The following is a 20,703-nucleotide window of genomic DNA, read 5'->3' as shown; positions in this document are numbered from 1 at the left end:
CTCTACCACTGAGCTACACCCCTGCTACTTTTAAATTTTTGTTTTAAGACAAGGTCTCACTAAATTACCGAGGCCAGCCTCAAACTTGCAATCCTCTTGCCTCAGCCTCCTGAGTCACCGGGATTACAGGAGTGCACCCCAATTGTCTCCTTATCAGGTTCCTCCTATTTTATTGTGCGGTCATTTTACATTGGATGTACTTTAATGTCTAACTTCTCAGAACCCAGAGTGGTGCTTGACGCGTGGCAGGCATGCAGTGAAAGTTGATTGTGTGCATAAATGGATGAACCAATAACCATTCAGGTGTGAAGGAGATTCATAGGTCTCTGCGGCCCTGCTCCTTTAGGACTTCCTTCCTTTCTTTTTTTTTTTTTTTTTTACCCCCTCACACTTTTATTTTTTAATTGGTGCATTATGGTTGTACTTAATGATGAGATTTGTTGCTACATGCACACAACATAACAAGTGCAGCCTGGTATGGTAGTGCCTGTGGAGAGCCCTCTCTATTCTTGATCTTGAAAAGGGCCCTGATTGACAAGTGTGGTGGTGCACACAACTTGGGCTGAGGTAGAAGGAATGAGAGTTCAAATCCAGCCTCAGGAACTTAGAGAGGGCCTAAGCAACTTAGTGAGAACCTGTGTCTAAATAAAATATTAAAAGAGCTGGGGATGTGGCTCAGTGGTTAAGTTTCCTTAGGTTCATTTCCCGGTACCAAAAAAAAAAAAAAAAAAAAGGACCTTACTCTGTACTTGATGCCATCAGCCAAGACAAAGGAGGCACCTTTGGCACAGATATCTTTTTCAGGGGAAGTTCACTGTGAACACTTACAGTTATGACAATAATAAATGATAATGGTGGTGGTTCTTTTAATAGACATCTGTGAGAAAAAATTAAGCAAGACCTTACTCTACAGGCCTTAGGATCATGGGCAAGGCTTGGGGAAGATTGTTAGGCAAGTAAACAGTGAAGAACTGCCACAACAGAAAGAAAATTGCTTCTTACAGTCATGAGTATGCTATTAAACAAACTAACTAAAGCTGGGCACAGTGGTACACACCTGTAATCCCAGAGAGCTGGGAGGCTGAGACACAAGGATGGCAAGTTCCAGACCAGCCTCAGCAATTTAGCAAGGCCCTAAGCAACTTAGCGAGACTCTGTCTCAAATTAAAGAATAAAAAGGTCTGGGGATGTAGCTCAGTGATCAAGCACCTCTTGGTTTAATCTCTAGTACTGGAAAAAGCAAAACAGAACAAAACACTAACCTTTTGGTATGTTTCCTTTTAGCGGCACTCTTTTGCATATTTCTTTTTTTGTAGAGATCGTGGAGCATCTTTATTTTCAATACTGCTGTTTTTTATTCCTAACATAAGCATTTAGCCATGTTGTCATAAACTCATTCATAGACATCAGTTTTAGTGGTTAAACAATATTCTATTTCATGGATATGTCCTCATTTATTAACCATTCCCCCGATGTTGATCATTTAATGTGTCTAATTCACTTTCTGCCAAGCAGATCTTTGTGCATTAAACATTTTTCATGTTTTAGATTATTTCCTAAAGATAGGCGATCTGGGGTTGCATGCTGAATCTCAGCATTCTTAAGATTCCTTTGAAAATACCAAAGCCGCCAGCGCATGTGGTGCACACCTGTAATTCCAGCAATTTGGGAGGCTGAATCATAAGGATAGCAAGTTTGAGGCCAGCCTCTGCAATCTAGGAAGGCCCTAAGCAACCCAGTGAGACCCTGTCTCAAAATAAAAAGTAAAAAGTGCTGGGGATATGACTCAGTAGTAAAGCACTCCTGTGTTCAGTCCCCAGCGCGTGTGTGCACACACACACACACACACACACAAACACACACACACACAAACACACACACACACAAATATCATTGCTAATTTGGGGAAATTTCTCTTGTCTTTGAGAATTTAGGTTCTGGATTCAGACAGGCTGAGTGCCAGCCCTTGTTCTGACATTCACCTGTGTGAACTTGGGCACCTTGGTGGACCTTTCTAAGTCTCAGCTCCTTAGCTGCCAGTTGGGGTTGATGCCTGTACCCTCCCCATGGTGCTGTTGTAAAGACGAATGAGTACGTAGGCAAAGCTCAGCACTTGGCATCGAATGTCCTCCATAAATACTAGATGCTATTAATCTGCTTATCTTTTGGTATCAATGAGGATGAACCTTTTCACTTATAATTATTATCCGTTCTCTGTGTTTATGAATTAAAATGTGTTATTTTTTGGTGAAAAAACTAAAACCTAGGGACTTTAACAGGAACCATGTATTAGGCAACCTAGCAGCAAAGTTCCTCTTTCTTAAGGTTTATCTGACCCCAAAGAAAAGCAAGGAATTAGTGCCCTACAGTTTCTGCATCTCCCCTTTTGGGTAATTTTAGGATCTAGCTTCAGACTGTCATTCTTCTTCTTTAAATGATTCCTTTAAGCTGGGGTGGTCGCCCACCTATAATCCAGTGACTCAGGAGGCTGAAGCAGGAGGATGAAAAGTTCCAGGGCAACCTGGGCAACTTAGCAAGACCCTATCCCAAAATAAAAAGGGCTGGGAATATAGCTGAGTGGTAGAGCAGCCCTGGGTTTAATCCCCAGTGCCAACAATAAATAAATAATAAATTTCCTTTAAGACTACGTTCTGTCCGGGCACCATGGCGCACACCTGTAATCCCAGAGGCTCGGGAGGCTGAGGCAGGAGGTTGGCGAGTTCAAAGCCAGCCTCAGCAAAAGTGAGGCACTAAGCAACTCAGGGAGGCCCTGTCTCTAAATAAAATAGAAAATAGGGCTGGGGATGTGGCTCCGTGGTCTTTGAGTTCAATCCCTGGTACTCAGAAACAAAATAAAAAACCCTGACTACATTCTTAAGTAGAATTTTTAGTATGTGGAGAGATCCTGAGGGAACACAGCACCATTGATGGAACAAACTCAGAGGGAAAATTGGATTTGATTTCCAGAAATCTGTAGTACGGCCAAACTCTCTAGGAGCACATTTTGTAGTAAAATTAGAATTCCCAGGGCAAGAGCCAAGTGTCCTGGGGGGCAACTTTAGCCCTTTAGGCAGGAGCACAGAGCAGCCTGAAGCCGATGCAGCTTTGCCTCCTGCTGACAGTGTCTGTAAATCCATTTCCTGTCTTGTAATTATGTCTCGTGTAGTAATTAGCCCCTTCATATCAATGAAGCCAAATTTCCATGTGTAATGGAGTGGAGCCCCAGTGTAAGAGACAAATTGAAATGCAATGTTGGTAGGCAGCGGGAGATCTCTGTAGGGACAGGGAAGACAGCCCTCTGCATGCAAAGTCCTACTGTGTGCCAAGCGCACACAGTTCCATGTACTCCTCATGCTGACCCCTCCTTCCTGACACTTTCACGTTTCTTTCCTCATCAGATGGCAGCTTCTGTGCACGTCCTTGGTGGAAAATCAAGACTGTCAGGGACACCTAGGGAATACTTGACTTTGTGGGCCAATGACTCTGCAGGGAGCCGAGGAAGGAGGTGCTGCAGGAATAGCCAAGGTTAGCCCTCCTTAGGCCTTGTCCCTTCACAGGCCTGAGTGTGCACAGGTATGCATGGGACCAGCAGGGTCTCTGGCAAACATTTCAGGGTTCCACTGACCAAGAATCCAGTGCAGGGACCCATCTCTGGGGGACACATTTGGGATATCCCTGTAATCCCTGGCAGACAAAGCAGGGAAGCATGAATGGATAAGGCTAGGGGCACCTTATGGCTGGATGCAGGCTCATGTCCTTGAGAAGGGAACTCAGTCTCAGGGAACAAGGAACAAAACACATCTCTTCATCTCGCCCTCCTCCATTTTCCTCTTTTTTCTCTTTTCCTCTTATCCTTCTGAGGCATCTTCTCCCCACAGTCAGGCTAGGTTTTGCGTGTGTGCGCATGCGCACATGCACACTCAAGGGTTCTCATATTCCTCTAGCTTGATGAAGAATGGGGTAGAGGATACAAATGGCTAGCAAGACTTAACAGAAGAGGACACTGGATCAGCCTGGAATCCTCTAGCAACCTGCTTAGACATTGTCAAGTACCTTAGGTTTCCAATCTCTAAAATGGGGACAATAATCACTGTCTTGTACAACCTCCTGGACTGAGGAAGAGGTGGATTATGCCCTGTTCTGTTTTATGGGAATTTCTGAGTGTTGTTTTTTTTAGCGACATGTTTCAGTAAATATGTATAAATGCATGTTTATGTGTTGTGTGCAAATTTTCCTCCACAAACACCGAATCAGTCAGAGGCTATATCTTTTTTGTCTCTTGGGAATGTAAACATACCACATAGAATAATAAGTAGCTACTGCTTACTAACACATCACCTTATGCTAGCCCCTACCTAGACTTTGCACATATATTCTAATATTTAATCCTTAAAACTGTAAAAGGTAGGAATTTGTTAGTCCCATTATACGGCCAAAAACCTAAGACTCTGGGTCAAGATGATGGCCCAAGGACTAGTGTTGGGTCCATGTTGAAACTGTCCTCAATGATTATGTTTTTTTTTTTTTTTTCCTAAGAATCTGGGTTTTTCCTTATATCTATAGGCAGATGTTTTTGGACTCAGATGCAAATATCATTTCCCGCAGGCTGACTCCTGCCTTTAGTCTCATCTGGCTCTGGTACGAAGTGAGTTAATGTTGAAAGGAAAAAGCCTTGGGGGGAATGCTATGACTTTCATCTTTGCAGACCTCAAGCCCAAGAGAGCCTCAGCCAAGGCTTCAGGCTCAGGAAGAGTTGCCAGGGGCTCGGCCAGAAGGGGTAGCCCTTTGTAACCTGGAGATGGTTCCCAGGTGGCTTCCCACAGACTGCCCCTTTTTCTCCCAACTGTGCTGCAAAAGCACTGAACTCCTATGCTGTCCCCTTTACCTCTTCTTTCCTGACCTGGTGTCCTCTTCAAGCAGAATTCAAGAAGGGTTCACTATAAGTCCTGTTTCTGTGCCAGGCAGGGGGATGCTTCTTTGTCTTTGCTGCCAGTTCAGGTAGTGAAAGCCATAGCTGGCCATAGCTGTGGGGTTGGAGGGAGAGCAGGGAGTTCAAAACCTGGCTCTGCCACTTGTTTGGGTCACTCAACTTTTCAGGATCTTTTTTTTTTTTTTTCTTTTTTTGAATTGGCTAATAAAGTTGTTGCTGGGGGCTGGGGTTGTAAGCTTGGTGGTTGAGTGCTTGCCTAGCATAGGTGAGGCACTGGGTTCGATCCTGAGCTCCATATTTAAAAAAAAAATAAATAAAATAAAGGTATTGTTTCCATCTACAACTAAAAAAAATTTTAAATTTTTTTAAAAAAAGTTGTTGCTATGTTAAATGAATGAATATATGTAAAAGACTTAGGACAGTGTTGAATGTACAGTAAGTGCTCAGTAGCTCTCATTTCAGCCCATGTTGGCTACTTCACTAAGGGCTTTCTGCATGCAATTCTCATTTAGGTGGCACAATAATCCTACAAAGTAGATGTCATTATCATTTCCATTTTACAAATGAGGAAAATGAGGGTCACACAACAATAAGCGAGACAGCTTTAAATCTCTTATACTGTATTGTCCCTTAAAAACCTTCTTGTAAAGAAAGTCCCACGTGTCTTCCTCATCCCTTTCTGGGGCTTCCTAAGGAAAAGTTGCAGAATCTGGGGCCACAGTTGACTCATGCATGATGAGAGGTGGGGGCAGTGTGGTGCTGGTGACCTTGTAGTGCTGGACCCTGTGATTGCCAGGGTCCTCTCCCACTAGTGTTGGGGATACTTTCCCTAAAATGACTTCTCTAAGGAGTCCCCTTTAGGAGTATCAGGCAGAGCCGAGATAAGGCGTGAAGGGTCTTAAGGAGTCAGAGCAGACAGGGTAAAAATAAACTTTTGCATTAATCCATTATCCTAATGATCGTCCTAAAGATAAGCTTGATCAGATAGGAGCATTGCTGAGATTGATTTGCCTAAAATAAGAATCTCATTTGCATTTTTCTGATTTTCCTCTACTTCATTCAGCCACATTAGGAGACAGCTGCAGCTCTTGCCAAGGACAAACATTTGAGATATATGGATATTGCCTATAATTATTTATGGGGGATAGGATCCTCCCCACCCACCTGTGTGTTTGTGATCTAGAGGAGAGGGGGGACAGCATAAGGAACTTCAAGGTGACAACTCTGGCTTGCTAATGTAGGGTCAGCTTTATCAACTTCTCTTGGATCACATTTTTAAAATTATATATTAGTGGAGTCAAAGAATATGCCTGGGTGGGCAGGGGAGGTGGCTCAGGGGTGGGCTAGGGATATGCCATACCCTGGGTTCAGTCTCTAGCCCTGGGGGGAAAGGGGAATGTCTCAGTAAAGTGGATTAGAGAAGATCCTACGAGTGTAGAGTCTGGATTAGAAGATGTATTCCACACATCTCTTTTCATTAACCATTCACATCAACCCTGAGAGGAAGCTAGGGTAGGCATTTTTATTCCTATTTTATAGAGAAAACTGAGGCCCAGTGAAGTTAGGTACATCATTGATGTGCTAGGTCTTTTCAATAGTGTCTAAGGCCCCTTCACTCCCAGACCTGGATCTCAGACTCCTGGAATTTCTGGGCAGGATTCTCTGCTATTGGATCTAGGTGTCTGAGAACCTTCTCTCAGAGGGAAAGATTTGGTCTTAAACACAGACAAGACCTTGTGTTTCATCCATTGACCTCCAAAGACCCTTCATGGGAGAGATTGGCTCATGAAAGTGTCTGTGAGCTGATGGAAGCATTCATGTGTGTTTCTTGGCAGAGATGACCAGGGACAATAAAGGCTCATGAGGCCTTAGCTCTGGAGATTCAGAGATCCCACTGACCCCATTTCTATCTTCAACAGGAGGACCATTCTCCTCTACGGCCAGCCCCTCTTCAACGTGATTCGATGACTCACTTTTGGAAAGGAAAGAATACGGGCTGCAGAATTTAACAGTCCTGGGTCAAGTCCTGGCCTTACCATTAATATCAATGAGTGTTCCTAAGGGTGCTCTCTGTGCAGAATTTAATTAAGTTATTTAACTGAATGCACTACTTAATGTATGACCTAACACATTATTTCATGTAATCCCACAACATCCTCAAGAGACAGATATTAATGTTATTGTCCCCATTTCATGAATAAGAAAATAAATTCATAGAGGTAGAGGGTGAATAACTTATCAAAGTAGACAGGCTTGCTTCCTACGATTCCTTTTCTTTTCTTGTTTAAAGTTAGCTTTAAAAAATTTTGGTAATATATTCTCTTGGCTCAAAACTTTAAAAAGATACAAAAAAGAAAACAGAGAAAAATCTCATTCCCAGTTCTGTCCTCCAGGACTCAATTTTACCAGCTGTACGAATTCTCTTCCAGAGATTTGTTATATATTCAAGCAAATAGGCAGGTATGTCATTCCTACTCTTTTTTTTTATGTGCATCTGGGAGCATAAATCCCTTTTTATTGACGATAGGAATTTAAAGTTCTATACATAGGACCACAGCACAGTTTTGATTTCGGCCGTGTTAATATTAAAGCAGTATTTTTAGTCAAACATGCTAAATTCCTTTGATTTTCCTACCTTTATGTTCTTGCTTTTTCCACAATACAAAATGCTTGACTCACTCACACACCTCACCTGGCAAACTCCTCCACATTCTTCAGGATGTGGCACAGATATTGTGTCTTTTGAGAAAGATTTTTCCACTCTCACTTTTGCCCCTTTAAAGATTATTCATTTTCTTCTTTGTGTCCCCACACTTTCACAATACACTGCAATTATTATTATAATTATTATTATTAATTTTTTGAGTACTGGGGATCAATCTCAGGACCCCATGCGTGTTAGATACCTCTGAGCCACACCCTAGCCCCTGTAACTATTTGAAAGTAACTAACTTTTTTAAACTGACTGTATTCCAAATAGCCTCAGAGATCCCAGGAGGATATTTCATTCATTATTCATTTACATACACACACACACACACATACTATTTTTTTTTTTTGTGAGAATCTTGATGCTTTAAGTACCAGCATATTAAATAAAATACTATGCACCTTGTTGTCTAAATACTTTTTATTGTAGGAAATGTTCATAAAAATACAGAAGAGAAAATATTGTGAACCCCCATGTAGCCATTAGCCCACTTCCCTAATTACTCACACAGGGCCAATCTTGTTACATCTATACTCTCCTGCCCCTACCCTGTGCCCCTGCCCCTGATTATTTCACAGAAAATTCCAGACAATATATAATTTCATGTATAGATTCTTCAGCACATATCTCTAAAAGAAAATGGCTTTATAAAACCGCCTGGTTGGGCACAGTGGCACATGACTGTAATTCTAGCGACTTGGGAGGCTGAGGCAGGAGAATTGCAAGTTCAAGGACAGTTTAGCAATACCTTGTCTCAAAAAAAGAAAAGAAAAGGTGGTGGGGGGGGGAAGGACTAGGGAAGACTCCTTGGGTTCAATTCCCAGGACCCTGAAAGAAAACCATAACCACAACTATCACGTGTTAAAAAAAATAGCAATTCTTCTTCTTTTTCTTTTTTCTTTTTTCTTTTTTTGTGGTGCTGAGGATTGATCCCAGGGCCTAGCACATGCTAAGGAAGTGCTCTACCACTGAGTTACATCCCCACAGCTGCCTCTTCTTTTTCTTTAAGAGAGGGTCTAAGTTACCCCTGCTTGCCTTGAATTTGCAATCTTCTTCCTGAGTAGCTGGGATTATAGGTGTGTGCCACTGCGCCTGGCTTCAAGGATTCTTTTTGTTTATTTATAGAAGCTTTATTTGTAATGGTCCCAAATTGGAAATGACTCAGGTGTCCTTTAATGAGTAAATGGTTAGACATGCTGTGACACACCCATACTACTTCAGGGATTCTTTTCTTTTTTTGTAGATCTTATTTATTTATTTAATTCATTCTTTTTTAGATACACATGACAGTAGAATGTATTTTGACATATTATACATATGCGGAATAAAACTTTTTCTAATTAGGATCCAATTCTTAGGGTTGTGCATGACATGGTTTTGTATTCCTATATGAACATAGGAAAGTTATGTCCTATTCATTCTACTTCAGTGATTCTTTAATGTCATAAACTATCCAGGCAGCATTCAGATTTCCCTGACTGATTTTCTAACAGATGCTGCTTTGTTTGAATCAACATTCAAGCAAGGGCCACGTATTGCACTTGGTTGATCCCCTTGCCTTTATTTTATTTTTATTTTTTTGTCACCTAACAATACTCCAGGAGATCATTTCATACTAGAACATAAAGAACTACTTTATTGTTTTCCCCACTGCAGAGTAAGGATGTACTATAGGATTCATTTAGCTAGACTCCTGTTGGTGAAAGTGTAGGTCGTTCCCTATCTCTTACTACTGTGAACAATGCGCTATTGAATAACGTTGTAAGTCTGTCATTTTGCACATATGGGAGTATATCTGCTGAATAATGATCAGAAGTGGAATTTCAATGTGAAAGGATATGCATGTTTGTAATCTCAAATATTATTGCTGGATTGTCTGTTTTAGCAGTTGCACTCAAGCCAATCAATACTTCCACCGGCCATGTAGAAAGGAACTTCTTTTCCTGTACCCTCTTCACAAGTACCATCCCATCTTAGACCTCTATCCTTGTGAATCCCTTTCCCTGGAATGTCCTGTCTTACCTTGTTCATCAGGTGCAACTCTAATTCTTTAAGAACTGGCTCAAAGTCCCCACTGGAGCACACATCACACTGGCTCCTCTCCATTGACTCCTCTCTGCCCCACTAGTTAGTGAGGCCCTTGAAGGGGTAGCTAAAACACATAGTAGGCCTACATAAATTGGTCCAGAGAGGTTCTAAAGAGGTGGGGGCATAATCTCCTATCCTTGTTTCGGTGGGAGTTCAGAGCATTTTCTTTGGGTGGAACAAGTCATGAGGGCGTCACTCACTTTTGGGACCATCTTGCCCCCCAAGTATTGTATTGGAGCCTAGAAAAAAAAAAAATCCAGGTGCCACATTGCCCAGTCCCACGTGCCTGCAGCAGACGGCAGGGTGTCACTCAGACTGGGAAGTCTGATGATCTACTCTGTGGATTCTGATCTTTCAAATTGTTTTCTGAGACTGGATGTGTAGTGCAGCGAGTGGAACGGTACTTGGCTAGCGTAAGTGAGGCCATGAGTTCAACCCCCAGCACAGCAAAACAATTAAAAAAAAATTTTTTTTGTTTTTAATGTAATCTGGTCTGGTCTGGTCTGGAAGATCTTGCTTTTTGTTGTTTAAAAAAATCTGTGCACTTTCCCCCACCACACAAATGAAACTGTCATTCTCCAAGTTATTATTGACTGGAAGGGCAGGAGCAGGAGCAGAATTAGGTCCCACAAAAGTGAGGGAGGAGGGGCAGGTGGGAGTAATCCCGAATGCCTGAGGTGGGGGAGGGCGCAGCAGATGGCTTCCCAGGCAAGCCTTGAAAGCCAGGATTAAAAAGTAATTTTCAGCATGCTGAAAATGGGACTGCAGATTTGGGTCACCATAATTAACTCTTTCCCAGCTGTATTGGGGCTGAGAGGAGGTGACCTAAAGGAACAGGTTAGGTGGAAACCCCTTGGCTTCCCTTCCCTAGGCTTTAGGGAGAGCACGGGGGTTTCTTCTTGCAAGTGGAGCTCAGATGCTAAGGGTCAGCCTCTTCGTGCAGACAAGCCTTTGCTCCTCTGAAGGTTCAATCTGTCGGCGGAGAGCTCTTCCCAAGGCTGGGGAGGCATTTTGCCTTAAAGAGTTGAATTGTTATATTGGATACCTCGAGTGGCACCTCATCTTGTTATCAAGGTTATCTCAGAGCTGGCATTGTGGGGCATACCTGTAATCCCAGCTACTTGGGAGGCTGAGGCTGAGGCTGGCAAATTTGAGGCCAGCCTCAGCAATTTAGCAAGAACCTGTGAAAAGTACTGGGGATGTAATTCCGTGGTAGAGCATTTGCCTAGCATGTGTGAGGCACTGGGTTCGATCCTATGCGCCACATAAAAAATAAATAAATAAAAGGATTGTGTCCATCTACAACTAAACTTTTTTTTAAAGTTAATACATTAAATCGTTTACCCTGAGGAATATATGTATTTCATTTTTGAACTGTAGGATTGCAACTAAATGGGTTTTCCTTTTTCTCTTTGCCAGGAAACTCAGAGCACAATTCACAAACTAATTTCATGGTCTCCGTGAATGCACTTCGTTTTTCTACCCTATCCTGTTATTCTATTCTAATTTACTTATTCCCTGGGTTCTGATTGTATTTTTCTATTTGTTATGCTCTATTGTTAACTGTATACTTGGTATGTTGTATCAAATCCTTTGTACAAATAAGTAGAATATAAATAAGTAAATGTACAAACATCCATACAGATTGATTCATTCAACTTTTTAAAATTCATTCAACTTTTAAAAAATCAGCAGCTGTCAAATATTTGATAATATTTAATACTGTAGTAGATGAGTGGCTGACATAGATAAAATGCACTTCAACACTTAATACCTGTTATATAACAGATATTATGCATAGGATATTTTATATTTTATTTTATTTTTAATTTTAAGACAGTTTTAAACTTGCTAAGTTTCCCAGGCCGGCCTCCAACTTGTGATCTTCCTGACTCCGCCTTTTGAGTAACTGGAATTTCAGGTGTTTGCCACCACACCTGGCTTTATGTCATCTATTTTAATCTATGTCCAACAACAATCTTATAGCACAAATAATTAAATGAGGTAGAATATATAAAATCATTTAACCCAGTGCCTGGAACATACCACTAAATAAGTAGTAGGATGATCTATTCTTTTTTTTTTTTTTTTTTGGTATTGGGTATTGAGTCCAGGGACACTCTACCACTGAGCTACAACCCCAGCCTTTTTTATGTTTTATTCTGAGATAAGGTCTCCCTGTGTTGGCCAGGCTGCCTTGAATTTATGAGTTTCCTGGGAATACAGGCATGCAACATCTGTAATGGGCACTAGTTCTTATTAATTATCACTATCATCATTTTAAAAAGAGGAAACTGCTGGGCATGGTGGCGCACACCTGAAATCCCAGCTGCTCTGGAGGCTGAGGCAGAAGGATCACAAGTTCAAGGCCAGCATCGGCAACTTGGCAAGGCCCTAAGCAACTTAGAAAGATGCTGTCTCAAAACAAAAACTAAAATGATCTGGGGCTGTGGCTCAGTGGGTGAGCACCCCTGGGTACCAAAAAAATAAATTAGAAAAAAAGAAACTGTGGATCCGAAAGGTAATTTACTTTGTGTGATAGTTCAATTATGGGGGGGGGGGGCAGGAGACAAGAAAGAAAGAAAAAAAAAAAAAGAACAAGAACCTGAGAGACAGTAGATATAGCAGACTTCTGTTGTCTTTTTGGCTATTCAGAATCCACTGCTTTTTATTTCAGTAACTGTCTTTATTTTCTTTGAGAACCCACTCCTACTGCATTTGTAGTTCCTGTGCCCTCTGGCCAGGCCTTATTCCTGATTCTAGGGCATGAGCCAGTGATGTGAGCCCTGCTCATCAGTGTTATATATTCACCTTACCCACAGTAATTGGTTTAGGAATGCAGATCATGACCCACATTGGTCCAAAGCAAAGCCTAGGATTTGTGTGGGTATTATTAGGAAGACTCTTGTTTTCCTCACCCCTGGGCAGGAGCCTGACTGTCTATGTGACTAGAGTTCTGGAAGCCACGTTCCACCCTGAGTAGAAATCCCTGAGACGGTGGAGCCAACAGAGAATGTGGAATCCACAGGCCTCCAAGGATAGTTCATTTGCTGAGCCAATAGATTCTCACTTTCTCTTTTTTGCTTAAAACCTTTTGAATTAGATTTCAGTCACCACTCAAAAAGATTCTGACTGACACATGGCCCTCCGTAAAATTTTGTTCCTTTCTTTTTCTATTTAACGAGCTCGCCCAATCTCACAGTTAGTAAGTGGAAGCATCAATATTTGAACACAGTTCCAGCTCCAGGGCTCACGCACATCTTGTTCCCTGCTTATAGGAACTTGCACTCAGTTGGGGTGCCAGACGAGAAGAATGAGCCAGGTGGAGGAAGAGTCAAGACAGGAAGAGCTAGGCCATTGTCTAAAAGCTATGTGCTTCTGGGGCACTGTCCTCCCCAGAAGCTGTGAAGGGTCTGGGAGGAACACAATGCTGATTCACAGCCACACCAGCTGGCTCTGTATGTTTTTCTGCAAGGAGCTGATGCTTCCTCTGCTCATTTAAAGGAGAAAGCTTGCCCAGAGCAGAGGCCCAATGAAACCCCAGACACACCCATAGAACTGGGCCCTGACTCACCCGTGTGATCTCTTTGGCTGAGTCATCTCCTCCCCTAAGTTGTGCTTTCTTACTGCAATATGAAGATGAATTTTGACAAATGAGGTACAGATGAGCTCTCATAAGTTGTTAGACCAGGCCCCACCTGAGCAGCTGCAGGACTGGGTCTCTCCCCTCTCTGGCATGTTAAGGAGTCCTTGAGAGTATTTGTGCATATGTCCAGTTTTGCACCATCTCCACCACTCTGGAAAGACCCTTTCCTCCCCCAGCTCAAGGCCTTGTGTTGCCCACACTGTTGCCACTGCCCAGAGTGACCTTCTGCCTGTAGCACTGCCTGACTCTGGACTGCCCCTTAGCATGCTGCCCCACTGCCCTGACCTATGATGAGAAGGTCATTTCCTTCCCCAAATCCTTATGGAGAGACTCTAGAGGGAATGGCACATGCTTTAAAAAATTTTTTTTGAAGTTGTATACAGATACAATATCTTTATTTATTTATTTTTATGTGTTGCTAAGGATCAAACCCAGTGCCTCACAGGTTCTAGGCAAATGCTCTACCACTGAGTTATAACCACAGCCCTTTTTATTTTCTAATTTGAGACAGGGTCTTGCTAAGTTGTTTAGGGCCTTGCTATATTGCTGAGATTGGCTGAAATTTTGATCCTTTTTCCTCAGCCCTCCCCGAGCTGCTAGGATTGTAGTTGTGCACCACTGTGCCCAACTAGGTAGTAGTTTTTGAATGCTGGAAGAATATTTTCTCACTTTTTTGGTGCTAGTCATGATGTGACAGTTATAGATAAAGCATGCCTTCGAATTTAATCTGCATCATTAGCATTTTCTCAGTTGTTCTCTTGTTTGTTTTGGTACCAGGAATTGAACCCAAGTGCACTTTCAGTGAATCACATCCCTAGCCCTTTTTATTTTGAGACAGGGTCTCACTAAGTTGTTGACAGCTTCTCTACATTGCTGGGGCTGGCTTTGAACTTGTGACCCTCCTGCCTCAGGCTCCAGAGCTGCTGGAATTATACGCATGCGCCACTGTGTCTGTCTTCTCAGTTGTTTTCTTTAAATCATACAATCAACAATTTCCATGGTGCAGATATTCCTACAATGGCTGCTCCTAATCTACAACACTCAATCACTGAAGGAGGAGTTGGTTGGACATTGCAGTAGCACATCTTATGATATTTTCACCAGATAGATACCAAAGAGGTAAATAACCTCAAGAGCACAGGTGTTACTAAAATATGGTAAAGTAACGAGGAAGGGATGAGTTTTGAGTATTTGTCTTTGTTTATTTTATTACAAGAACATGTAATTTAATTTTTAATAATGACTAAATTTAATAACTAGCTCACAAAAATCCCTGAAATTTTAGTAATTAGCTCCTCTGAGCTGTCAGAAGCTGGCATTCCACGATTAAAATGGTTGCACCTGGCTTGAACCCAACTTGGTAAAGAGAACTAGATTAATTGAAGAGCCTACTCATACCTAATAAACTTTTAAGGCCAGTTCCTCTTCTCTAGGTGGGATCATTAGCCATGTGGCCAAGGGAGTCATTCCAGGCCACCATGAATCCCCTTGACTGATGCTTCTTCAAGTGTGGTCCCTGGGGCCAAAGGCCTAGCATAACCTCAAACTTAGTACAAATGCAAATTTTAGGGCCCATGGCCAACCTATTGAATCAGAACCTCTGGGGACAGGCCCCAGGAATCTGTTCCTGATGTTCCTGGTGATGTTCAGTGTGTTACTGAAGCATCCTCAAGTTTGATGTTCCTTTCTGATGACTACGGTTGGAATAGTTCTGCTCTTTGGTGTGTCCCACATAGTTCTTGCCCCATGCTGTGGGTGATGGAGTGTCAGCTTTAGTATTCAGAACCCTCGTTACTACTTCCAGGCGCGCTCAAAGCGCAGCGGTTAGGAGAAGAGTTATCATCAATCCGTCCCTGTGCAAGCCTCCACCTCCATCCAACAGGCTTTGCACAAGGCATTACAGTACAGGAGCTCCTGGCAGTCTCTCTGACCCCAGGGCTGGCGCTGACACGAGCTCTGTGGGATCAGTATTCTCTTGCACTGTGAACACAGCGGGGGAGGTTTAAATTGCTTTTAGTCAGCAGAGGGGCTTCCTGCTTGGATTGGGAGCTCAATGTAGACGCTCCATTTATTCTATCCTGTGACCTGGACTCTGATATAAAGTGAAACAGTCTTCCCTTGCTATAAATGAGCTGAAGTCACAGAAATCCTCAGTCAAATGGGCTTAAACAAAAAGTGATTTTATAATTTTTTCTTTTTCCTCTATTTCCTTTTTTATTGCAGTGCTGGAGATCAGATCCTGCGTTTTGCCTATGCTAGGCAAGTGCTCTACAACTGAGCAATGCTCCCAGTCCTTTATTATTTTTCAATAACTAATGTCCATGGGTTTGGGTTTAGTTAGTTTAGAGGCTTGGCAATGACATTAAGGACCCAAAATGTTTTTAAACTTTCTATTGTGCCAACCTCCATACTGGTCCATGTTCAGGTTATTGGCAAGATGGCTATGGTGGTTCACACCATCATGGCCAGAGAGTACAAAATCCAGAGCAAGTGTTCTTTATTGTTTGTTTTCTTCTTCCCCTGCCCTTACTAGGGAGTGAACCCAGGAGCACTCTTCCATGGAGTTAAATTTCCAGCCCTTTTTTAAAACAATTTTTAATTTTGAGACAGGGCCTTATTGCCCAGGATGACCTCAAATTTGTGATCTTCCTGCCTCAACCTCTTCAACTGGGATTACAGGTGTGCCCGGAGCACATAAGCCAAGGACCGAGTGGGAAAAAGAATTACCAGTTACCTCAAACTGAAAGTTGAAACTTCCTTCTTTTATGAATGCAGGCCACAACTACAGTGGTAGTGTGCTATGGCTTTATCATCAAGAAAAATTACATGCATTTCTATGTAACATTACAATTATGAATATATAATAAAATATAATTTATGCTCAACCTCAATTTGATATCATGATAGTTACTTAGACCCACCACTAGATCTTGCTATTGAATGTGATAGCAAAGTTTCACATATATTATTTATTCCATCATAAGTAAGTCATTTGAATATTTTAATAAATATCTGCATTATAATTGCAACTTATGTAATTGAAAATATCATTCTAAAAAAAGAGGTCCCTAGAATTCACCTGACTGCCAAAGAGATCCTGGCATCATCAACAGCAACCACAAAAGAATCTCTGATGTGTTTTATTTCTAAGCATATGTTGTTTTATTGCTATTATAATCTGTATTTTCAAAAAGCACAATTACTCATTCTTCGTAAAAAGAAATAATGTAGACTTTTTCTAATATTGATTTTTTTAGAAAAGCAGCTCTGATGTGGAGGACAGACTATCTCCTCCCAGATCCTTACACAGAGAAGACACATTGCATCTGGTTGGCCAGAATGGAGTCACATGAGCCAATCATTGTGAAAGGAAATGGAATTGTGAAGGAAAATGAAATTTCTCCATCGCTATAGGGAAGTCAGCTTTCCCTGAGGCAGCGGGGCTACTTGGGAGAGGATGACTATCAGAAGAAATTGGGGTTCTGAGAGGGAAGAGGAAAGTGATGCCGGGGATTCAGCTCCTCAGATGCTATGGGTTAGGAGGTGCTCAGGGGTCTGCATTCTACCACATTTCATAAGGATACAGCTAAGCTGGAAGGCACGACATGTTTTTATGTGTGTACCTGGGGACAGTGAGGAGGCAGGAGGGGGGTTTTACCTTTCTAGAAAGTTTTATATGAGTTGAGGAAGTTATATATGAGTTGAGTCTTGGAGAATAAATAGGACGTAGCCAGGAGAAATAAGATGAAAAATTATTCTAGGGGCAGAGGCCAGTGGCATGAAAGAGCAAGGTGTATTCTAGGAACTACAAGTAGTTTAATAGTTTGGTGAGAGAGAGGGAATGGCAAGAAAAGAAGCTGGGGAGGTGACCTGAGGCACCCACATGAAGAACCTTGGGTCCCAGCGTTGGGATTCCAATTTTATCCAGGTGAGCACAGGCAGTTTCGGAGGGATTTTAAGCAAAGCCATGAAATGACCTTATTTGTGTTTCGGAAAGATCATTCTTGCTTTAGTATGATGAATGGAGAGAATGAAGCAGGAAGACTACCCAGCAGGTGGTTGTTAGACCAGAAGGGCAAAGATGGTGGCTGAAATAAAGGTGGCAGGATGGACTAGTGGAGAAAGGATGGTCTTGGAACTTGGAATGTAGGGGACTATTGGGTATGGCATGGGGGCAGTGAGGGAGATGGAAAGATCCCAGAGAGTTGACATGTGTGTGATGTGAGCCAGTGATGGGTGATAGAATCATTCACTGAATAGGAAATGGGGGGAGACGTACTTAGGGGCCAAAGATGATGAGATCACAGGTTCAGAATCAGGCTGGGAGTATAGCTCAGGGGTAGAGAGCTTACTGTGCTTGCCTAGCATGCACAAAGGTCCTGGGTTCCATCCCCAGTATTGCACGCAACAACAACAACAACAAAAAAAACAGTATTGATCAGATTGTGATATGATTTCAGCTTCTTTCTGACTTGGAAATCCCTTTTGGGGGGAGGAGGGGGTCCTGGGATTGAACCCAGGGACACTTTATCATTGAGCCACATCCCCAGCCCTTCATTTATTTATTTATTTTTTTAATTTTGAGACAGGGTCTTGCTGAGTTGCTGAGGGTCTCGCTGATTTGCTGAGGCTGGCTGTAAACCTGTGATCCTGAGTCACTGGGATTACAGGCGGGTACCACCATACCCCGCATTCCCATTTCTTGCATGTTTCCTGAAAGCTCAAAACTTCCACAACTTTTCCATGAGAACCTGAGGCTGGATCTGAGAGATCTAAGATCTCGATGGCAATAGAAGATGGGATAGAGAAGGGATGGCACCCTGTGATATAATTTTTGATCCACTGCTCTAAAGACTCACACAAAAACAATAAAACCACTAATTCTCTCTCCAAGTATACCAGGAAATGGAAGCTTTGCAGGAAAACCAAGTAGTATTATAATTATAGGCTTTTCAATAAGTATCAGGGGTGATATTTAACACCAAACAATGGAGTGTTGAAGACCTTATTGCTTTTTGTCCTGTTCATAGAGTGAAATCAGACTCAGCAGAATATTCAGGGACTTTTAAACGGATTTGGAAGTGACTCTGAGCCAAGGTGCCTCCTGCCACTTTGCAGAGTAAATTATCAAGGCAATAAGAGGCTGGAACTTTGGCCTGAGGAAATGGTTAATTGCTTTGCCCTCTATTATTGTGTTGGTCCTATGCTTACTGTGGAGTGTAGCAATCCAAGAGAGGGGCTGTAAATTTCTTGGCATAGGAAACCTCTTCTGGGATGGAATGGAGGCTGGAAAGACAAGCAGTCACTGATGCCAATGTTAATTATCAATTTTTTTTCCGACAATATTATCTAGCAGATTTCCTCCATTTTGGCTTTTTCTTATGTTCTTGCCAAGCTGCAGAAGCAGAGAGTGTTTTTTTATATTACACCTCCCTCCTTCCTTCAACAATGAACGTACCAAGGTAACTCCATGGTCTTAGTCCATTCAGGCTGCTACACAACAGACGGGGTGACTTATAAACAATGAAAATTCATTTTCCACCTGATCTGGAGGCTGGGAAGTCCAAGGTCAAGGACTTGGCCTCTTGCCACTTGGCCTCAAGCATACACTTGGATATCCAGAGGCAAAGAACACATGATACACACAAGGTGGACCCATTCCACAAAATCTCAGGCTGGCCAGTTTGAGATACGTATATATGCACGTGGGGATCTTAGTCATGGACAATATTAAACCAGATGCTTTAAAACAAGGATGCCTGGCTTGAGAATGCAAATTTCATAAGGAAATAGAAGTTGTATTGATTCCATTGGCCTCTCCAGCTCCACCCCCACATTGCCCTGTCCTTTTTGCATTTGTTACTATTTCTTGATCCCTGGTCCTGGGCTTTGTACTAGACAAAATGTACCAGTCACACTGGCCCTGTTCTTAGGCGCTGACAGGCAAGAGCTGGTAGCATTCACATGACTTTGTTGGGGGCGGAGGCGGTGGTGGCTGCTGCAGCTGCTGCTTGGGTGTTACCTGGGTGGGTGGGGTGGTGTTGAGACAGGTGGGCTCTTTCACACGCCCTGTACTTGTGAAGGCGTTCTGTGCTGGGGAGCTGTTTGCTTCTGTGCCTTGCAAGCTGTTGGATGCCTCTGCTCAAACCGAGGCCAATTCCCCAGCTCAAGGGCTGTCTTAGTAAGTCCTTCCCCTTCCAGCCAGGCTTATCACCAGGCTTTCTTCATACAGCATGTCCTATCTGGCAGGAAGCAGGCAGGCCATCTGACAGGGCTGCCATTAGGAGCCCTGGGGGACCGGAATTGCCCAAAGGCAAATGTTCAAGTGAAAGAAGGTCCATTCCAGATTGGACTAGCCCTATCCCCAGGACCCAGGGACCAGAGGGGTGACTAAAGGGCACTATCAGTAGCAGAAGTGTAAGCATTTACTCTGGGCTCTAGCCATGTACTTCTGGCCTTGGTGGCACACCTGTGTAGTGCATGGCTTTAGGCTGGTGATGTGCAGATGAACCTAGCCTGATTCAGGGGTGGGTGAGGATATGGGGGTAGAAATACCAGAACAGTCTTCCAAATGCCTGTTTCATAGCACACGATTCCATGGAACCTGAAAAGGAAAAGAAGATTCTGGGATTAAATAAGCTAGAGGAACACTGAGTTAAATAAAGGGAAACCAATGTCTATACTGAAAGATCTCAAATTTATAATTGGTTGAAGAGTTTTGAAAATCTTTAGGCAGGAATTAGAGTATCTAATCTTTCTCAAAACTTAGGGTTTGGGCTGGGAATATAGCTTAGTAGGTAGAGTGCCTGCCTTGCATGTACAGGGCCCTGGATTCAATCCCTAGTCCATCCCACCCTGAAGAAAGAACCAGCAACAACTTAGAACTGTGGGACCATTTTTTGGTGTAAAATCTCTTGGAGGAAGAGCTCTGTCCAATGCTTTCCTTGCTTTCTGAGTTTACATGACCAGGCTGCGTGCTTAGATCTTGGTGTCAGGGTATTGAATTTTGAATCTAGCTGTTTGTGGGACTCCTCTAGGCCTTTAATTTTGGTGTTTCTGACAACACTGATTAATGATATGCCACAGAAAGTCCTTTAGTAACAAAACCTTCTTCATATCATCATCATCATCATTGTTATACTGGGGATTGAACCCAGGGATGTTCTGCCACTGAGCCACATCCCCAGCCCTTTTTATATTTTATTTTCAGACAGTATTTCCCTAAGTTGCTTAGGGTCTTGCTAAGTTGCTGAGGCTGGCTTTGAACCCACCATCCTCCTGCCTCAGCCTCCCAAGCCACTGTCATTACAGGTGTGTGCCACTATGCTC

The sequence above is a fragment of the Ictidomys tridecemlineatus genome, chromosome 3 (assembly GCF_052094955.1).
Source record: "Ictidomys tridecemlineatus isolate mIctTri1 chromosome 3, mIctTri1.hap1, whole genome shotgun sequence".
NCBI lineage: Eukaryota > Metazoa > Chordata > Mammalia > Rodentia > Sciuridae > Ictidomys > Ictidomys tridecemlineatus.
The sequence above is the reverse complement of the archived record's forward strand: the minus strand, read 5'-3'. Positions refer to the sequence as shown.